This window comes from Chenopodium quinoa, unplaced genomic scaffold (assembly GCF_001683475.1).
Source record: "Chenopodium quinoa cultivar QQ74 unplaced genomic scaffold, ASM168347v1, whole genome shotgun sequence".
NCBI classification, from domain to species: domain Eukaryota; kingdom Viridiplantae; phylum Streptophyta; class Magnoliopsida; order Caryophyllales; family Amaranthaceae; genus Chenopodium; species Chenopodium quinoa.
This window is the reverse complement of record NW_018744290.1, coordinates 814027-821555: the sequence shown is the minus strand read 5'-3', so window position 1 is coordinate 821555 and position 7529 is coordinate 814027. Positions and strand designations below refer to the sequence as shown.

The following is a 7529-nucleotide window of genomic DNA, read 5'->3' as shown; positions in this document are numbered from 1 at the left end:
AAAGAATATTTAGAACATAGGAAAAAAAAACTTTAGAACATAGGTAGAAAAAATTTAGAACATAGGAAAAAAAAAACTTTAGAACATAAGTAGACTTAATTTAGAACATAGGGAAAAAAAATTAGAACATAAGTAGACCAAATTTAGAACATAGGAGTGGGCAAAAAAAAATTAGAACATAAAAGAAGAATTACAGAAATGCCATTACTAAATGATCATTTTAGATTGTTGGATCAAAACTAATAAACAACTGAAATTGATTCTTATATAAGATTGGGTTCTTATATAGAGGAGGGTTCTTACATGAGTCTTCCTCTCTCTCTCTCTCTATATATATATATATATATACATATAAAGTAACAAAAATGAGAAACAAAGCTCTTGCTGGCAACAGATATTGAATTCACAAAAAAAAAAAAAAAAACTTTAGCGTACCTTATTCTTGAGAGGATCACAAAGCTCTTGCTGGCAACGGATATCCCCATTCTCGAAGCCCTAAATTATACTGTGAGATGAGTAAGAAAGCTCTTGCAAGAGAGACAAAGTGAGATGATAATTTTTGAGGGAGACATTAATTCTTGCATATAAAGCACAAAAGTTGTTTAAAATGAGTTTTTGAATAGTACAAATGAAAATTATGGTTGAATCAATTTATTGACAAAAAGTTTAGTAGAATTTAACTGTGAGACAAAAAGATGATTTTTATCTGATTAGTTCGCTTGTACTCAAAAAATTGATAAATGTTGTAATTTTGCGTGGTTCTTTATCAACGAATCAATTTCAAGCATTCATCTACAATGTTACATGTCAAGAAAAGCATAATTAAGGACGTTTTCCCAAACTAAGCCCTATTTGCAAAGTATTTTGCAAAATGTATGCGTGGCAAAACTATTTACCAAACTAAGCTTCTAAGGTAAAACGCTGTCCGATACCCTGATTTAAAATTCAATTTGTAAAACGTTGTCCGAGACAGCGTTTTACATGTTGACTTTTTTCTTTTTAATTTCGTAATTTTTGATTTAAAATTTTCTAAAAAAAAAAATTGAATATGTAATAGCGTTTTACATATTGACTTTTTTTTTATTAAAAATTATCAAGTTTCTGATTTTAAAAAAAAAAAAAAAAGTTAGTGAAACGCTGTCTGTTTCACTATCTAACTTTTTTTTTTTTTACAAAAAAATCAGATAATCAGACTTTTGAAATATCAAGATTGCTATGCAGAACACAGATCTTATATGCTCTTATGCTTGACACCAAGGAACCTGAAATTCGTATTGGATTTCTGAAGGATGGGAAGCCCATCCAACTGACAGAGGGACAGGAAATCACTGTTTCCATTGATTACAGCACGTTCTCCATTGAAGCGTACTCCACGATCACCATTGAAGCAATTACAACATTCTCCATTGAAGCACACTCCACGTTCTCCATTGAAGCAGCAACCATTACAACATTCCAGCCTTCCAGGGTTTATCATCAAATTTTATTGACGGTAAGATCAATTATTGAAAGATGGTGTGTCTGATTTTTCGAGCATAGTTTACTTTTGAACCGAATTTGCGGTCAATATTAAAGAGCTATGAAATTGACCTTTTTTTCCCCTAAAATTTGTGATTTTTTCGAGCCTAATTTTGGAGGAATCAAATTTGGTTGTTAATGAAGGAACTACTTCGTATGAAATTTGCTGCTTCAATGGAGAATGTGGAGCATGCTTCGGAGAACGCAAGGAGCGGTGGAGTAATTTTTTTAAAAAAAAATTAAAAAAAAAAAAAAAAGTTAGTGAAACGCTGTCTGAGGCAGCGTTTCACTACTTTTTTTTTTTTTTTTTTAAATCAGAAATTTGGTTTTTTTTTTTTAAAAAAAAAAGTCAATATGTAAAACGCTGACTGGGACTGCGTTTTACATATTCAATTTTTTTTTAAAAGATTTTAAATCAGAAATTACGAAATTAAAAAAAAAAAAGTCAACACGTAAAACACTGTCTGAGATATCGTTTTACACATTGGTTTTTTTTAAAAAAACCAGGGTATAAAACGCTGTCTCAGACAGCGTTTTACCCTTTAAGCTTAGTTTGGTAAATAGTTTTGTCACGCATCCATTTTGCAAAATACTTTGCAAATAGGGTTTAATTAATGATGATTGACATTTGACAGTTTTGTACGATGAACATTGTCAGCATTCATATTGTCGTGCACATAATATTGAACATTATCTTAACAGAATTGTATACGTACCAATGATATCGAGTTGGTTAATCCCTTTGATATGATAACACCAATCAACAATTTTCTTTATGCTTTAAATCGGGATGTTATTATCGTAGTGCAATTGCTGCTCACATTTGTTGTTGCTATTAATCGGTGCCATTTCTTTTATATGGTACTCCCTCCATCCCTTAATTACAGGCAAATATTTCTTTTTGGGTGTCTCAAAATGTTATGCCTATTTCTAAATATATCATATAATCATTACTTACTTTTTATCTTTTCCATACAAAGTACACATGTACCCAAAAATTCATTACTCACTTTTATCTTTCACATACAACATTCTCTCCTTTTTACTATTCTCATACAACATTCTCTACTTTTTATCTTTCCCATGTAATATTCCTTAACTATTTCCATCCACCTTAATTCCCATGTTTTTTGAAATATTTGCCTGTAATTAAGGGACGGAGGGAGTAACGCTTAAATTATCACTTAATACCCATTACTTCCAATTATAGTGTTAAGCCCAAAGTTTGGTAATCCACAAGCTGTCTAAGTACTTAATACCGGCCTATGACTATCAAGACAAGGGCAATGGTGCATTGATGTAGACGGGATTAAATAATGTCATTGTATTCACATTGCACACTGTATTTCGTCTGCCTTTATGTGGCTCTCTTTAGTAGTTCATGCATAGTACAGAGTAGACATTCATGAATTCGGATTTTCTAAGGAAACTAAGCCATCATTCACTTCAACACTTCAACAAAATTTAACATTTACTGCTTTCCTCTATCATTACTTGCTTTATAAATTTGTACTTAGAACAAATGTATCATGTTCATTCCTTCTTCAACTCTTCAACTTAATTTCTCATTATCTTTTGAGGATAATTCTTGAAATTTCCCTTCTTACTTTCTTAGAAACACTATCATCTCTCTTTTGAAGATTAAACCGCGAACATGAAACATTTGATTCAATCAATCTCTAAGGCAATCAAGGCCTTTAAATCCTTCCGGCCAAATAATTTATAATCTTATTAGGCCGTTAGCAATGCTTGCTTAATGTTTTGTTTACTTGCATTATCATTGTTAACATCCATTTGATAACATGTAACATTATATATCTGTTAGCTCCATTTGATAAAATTGATTTTTACATTTCCTTGTACTTTCTTATTAACATGTAACATTATTATCTATACAATTGACTGGATTATTTAGGCTAGTTGCTCATTTTATGTACCTTAAGTACTCCTGACACATGTTTGCTGCCTTTTTTTTTTTTTTTTTTGAAACTATGTTTGCTGCATTTTCGATTCTGCAGTCGAGTTCAAATCCAAAACATGCTGCTATTTCTGCCCCCCGGACCTCAAAACTGACCAGATATGCAAGTACAACTGATGCATCAGTAGACTCAACTACAGAAAGCAAGAAATGGTATATATGTAATTCTTTTCCAATCCTAACTTTACCTGTTTCGGTTTATAATTCAGATGATCACATCTCAGACATAGGTTCTGTCTCTATTTGTAGTTTTAGTTTCAAAGGGCATGGTATGCTGGCACCTTTCACATCTGGGTGGCAAACGACCAAATTAGGTCCATTGGTGATAGATAAGTCTGAGGTAAATCCTTCTTCATCATACTTCTATTAACTGTATCATACTTAAGATTGAAAGTTATATTGTTGTGCTTATACACTTATTTTCTCCCTGCAGGGTTGCTACGTGTATGATGTCAATGGCAATAAGTATCTTGATTCTCTTGCTGGCCTGTGGTGCAACGCCTTAGGTACTGATCTTAATATGATGAAAATATATACCTCAGTATCATTCATTATTGCTGATTTTGTTGTTACCTCGAATATATAGTTCAATTTTGTTGGTTGTGCTGCAACTTGCACACTATGACCATGTCTGATGCCTGGACTGAAACTTGCAGGAGGAAATGAAGCTCGACTTGCTGCTGCTGCAACTGCACAGTTGAATAAATTGCCGTTCTATCATTCTTTCTGGAATAAAACTACCAAAGTGTCTTTAGTAAGTGCTGCATACTGAGTTCTTCACACTCAGAAGTTACCTTTTGAGTTCTTACTCAGCATGTTATGATTAATAGTTTGATCTCGAGTTCTAGACTGTAAATTATATTCCAAGGCCTTTTGCCTTGGAGTTTTGATATTAGGTTGTTCGATGTTCATGTCAAGGTCTAATAAGTTAGGGAAGCAAACCTGGTATTTGTTCTGTGCTCTTGACATCCTGCATCCAATTCGAGGAATTGTTTATAGTAATGATTTGGTCAATTCTGCAGGATCTTGCTGAGGAGCTTTTGCAGACTTTTACAGCACGAAAAATGGCAAAAGCCTTTTTTGTAAATAGTGGATCAGAAGCTAATGATACTCAGGTAAGTAGTAAGTTCTCTGTGAAGTTTATTTTGTGTTAACATACGCGTTATTTTGTTTATGGGTGTTATATCTTGACACGAGGGTTGGGGAATTTATTTGTGTGCAGGTGAAGCTGGTTGGGTACTACAACAATGCCCTTGGAAGGCCTAAGAAGAAAAAAATTATTGCTCGAATGATTTCGTAATTTTTCCATCTTATTTTGTGTAATGTCTCATTTTCATTTTAAAGGAATTGATGAACTTTACCCTTTCATTCCTTACGTTTGACAGATACCATGGTACTACTCTTGTAGCTGCTAGCTTATCAGGGTAAGATAGGTTGCATTGTGGATACTTGTCGACTTCTTCGTGCTCATTATCAAACTAATTCTCACATGTTTTTTTTGAATAGGCTTCCTCCCATGCATCAGCAATTTGATTTGCCAGCTCCTTTTTCTTTGCACACTGATTGTCCTCATTATTGGCGTTATCATCTTCCAGGTTGCTGTTGATTTTTCAGTTCTGTGATCAATCTTCGCTTTGATTGTTCAGTTCCTTCTTGGACTTATACATGATACACTTCTTCTGTAATAGGTGAAACGGAGGGGGAGTTTGCAACCAGATTGGCAGATAATCTAGAAAATCTTATCCTCAAAGAAGGACCAGAGACGGTATTGAAATGCTATGGATTAGTATTTTGATTTTTGTGATGAAGTCTTCTATCACAAATTTGTCCATTGATATAAAGCATTTTTCTGTTTCAGATTGCTGCATTTATTGCCGAGCCTGTCATAGGAGCAGGAGGTGTAATACCTCCCCCAGCAACATACTTTGACGAGGTAAGAACTGATTATTATCTGTTTCAATATGCCAGTGTCGCGTCCTGAGTTTATGTTACAGGATCTGTTAACTGATATTTGCAAAGTTTCTACTACAATGTTTACTCCCTTAAATATCAAGAGTTTGATGCACCATTACTTACTGTATACTGTTCTAGTAAAACCGCTTGTATGTCATGTATACATCAGTAATTGAAGGTTTCTATCAATTGATTTTATATTTCTTCTGGCTTAGATATTAAACTTTATAATGTGGTCATACTTGGCACAGGTTCAAGCAGTATTGAAGAAATATGACATCCTCTTTATTGCGGATGAGGTATGTAGTTGTATATGTTCCCTTTTAATTACATATTTCGACAAGTTTGTTGGGATGAAGAAGTAACTATTGTGCTGTTGCTTCTTTACCTATATATGTTGTCTTGTGAAGGTTATCTGTGCATTTGGAAGACTTGGAGAAATGTTTGGTTCTGATAAATACAACCTTAAACCAGACATGGTTTCCATTGCCAAGGTATGGCCTGCTCGATCTTCAAAATCTCGGTCTCATAATAGTGCTAGCTGTAAGTCCTTAATTAATTATCTCCACTGCTTTTACAGGCTCTATCTTCAGCTTACATTCCCATTGGAGCCATTCTTTTAAGCCTGAAATCTCAGAAGTTATCTATTCAGAAAGCAACAAACTTGGTGTGGATCTATTACAGTAAAATAGTACTGCAATTGATTATATGTAAAACATTTAATTTAGTGCTTTGTTGTAACTTGTAAGTGATTAAGGAATTTAATTATATATTTACTTCAGGTTCCTTTTTCCATGGATTTACGTATTCTGGGCACCCGGTCTCATGTGCTGTTGCACTCGAATCATTGAAGTTGTACAAGTATGATTATCTATATAGTTCTCAGTTATGAAGTAAACTTTCAACTGCTTACTGCGTGATTATGGATTGTTAAATATTGGTAGAAGCTGATGTTATCTTATTTTTCTAGGGAAAGAAATATTGTTGAGCGAGTAAGAAACCTTACACCAAAATTTCAGGACGGAATGAGAACTTTTGCTGACAGTCCTATCATTGGGGAGGTATCTTAGTGTTCTAGTGGTTTTTTCCGTCTCTTTTTCAGTCTAGTGTGATAGTGTGTGCTGTTGCGCGCTGCTAGCTTGCACTTAATAATGTTTAAGTAATTTTGTGCTACAGATAAGAGGAACTGGCTTAAATCTTGCAATTGAATTCACTGACAATAATTCACCAAACGATCCATTTCCTTCTGAATGGGGCAAGTTTCCTGTTTCCTGTTTCCTGTTATCTGTTTTCTGTTATCTATCAGTTGATTTCAGTAAAATTGTTATCAGGCTTACTCCAATCTGTTCTTGGAGCGCAACTGATTCATGTTACTCTATTCTGTTTAGCCATCTCACAGTCCTGGACCTCCTTGTCATCATTGATGTGCAGGAGTAGGTGCATATTTCGTGACACAATGTCAGAAATACGGTATGATAGTTCGTGAGGCCGTTGATAACGTTATGCTATGCCCTCCACTAATTATCTCTGAAGAAGACATTGATGAGGTAAAAATTTCCGTTAACTAAAATAGTTCTTAAACTTCTGTACCATACTGATTTTTAGCATCTTCTGATACAATTTTGCATCAGTTAATTAGCACATTTGGAAAAGCACTTAAGGATACTGAGGAGAGAGTGAAGGAGCTGAAAGCCCAGAAGCAGTCTGATTTTATGTTTTAGAATTGAAGGTGCCTAGGGATGACATTGTAATCATTGTTAAAACAATATATAAAAAGCATCATTCCCCCTTTTATTATCATTTTTATACTCCACTCGTCAAGAGTTAATAGTCGCATAAAATCCATATTTTGAAATACTAATTGAAAAAAGTTTCTATCTTTATTATGTATAGAGTAGTAAACTAGTAAGTAGTAACTAATCATTGATTTGTTATTAATTTTCTCAATGTCACTACTTAATTACTGAAGGATCTTTTTGTAAAATGTTAATATATCTTTAATGTTGAGAGATAAAAAAGACGCTAATTACGTAATTCAAGTAAAATGGGCTTTGGGTCTAGTGATCACTAGTCACAAAGG

General features: G+C 33.7%; 1 pseudogene; it reads left to right on the top strand.

The window, feature by feature from the left end:
* The first annotated feature begins 1204 nt into the window (after positions 1-1204).
* Positions 1205-7243, top strand: LOC110695105 (annotated as a pseudogene).
* Positions 7244-7529: the final 286 nt, after the last annotated feature.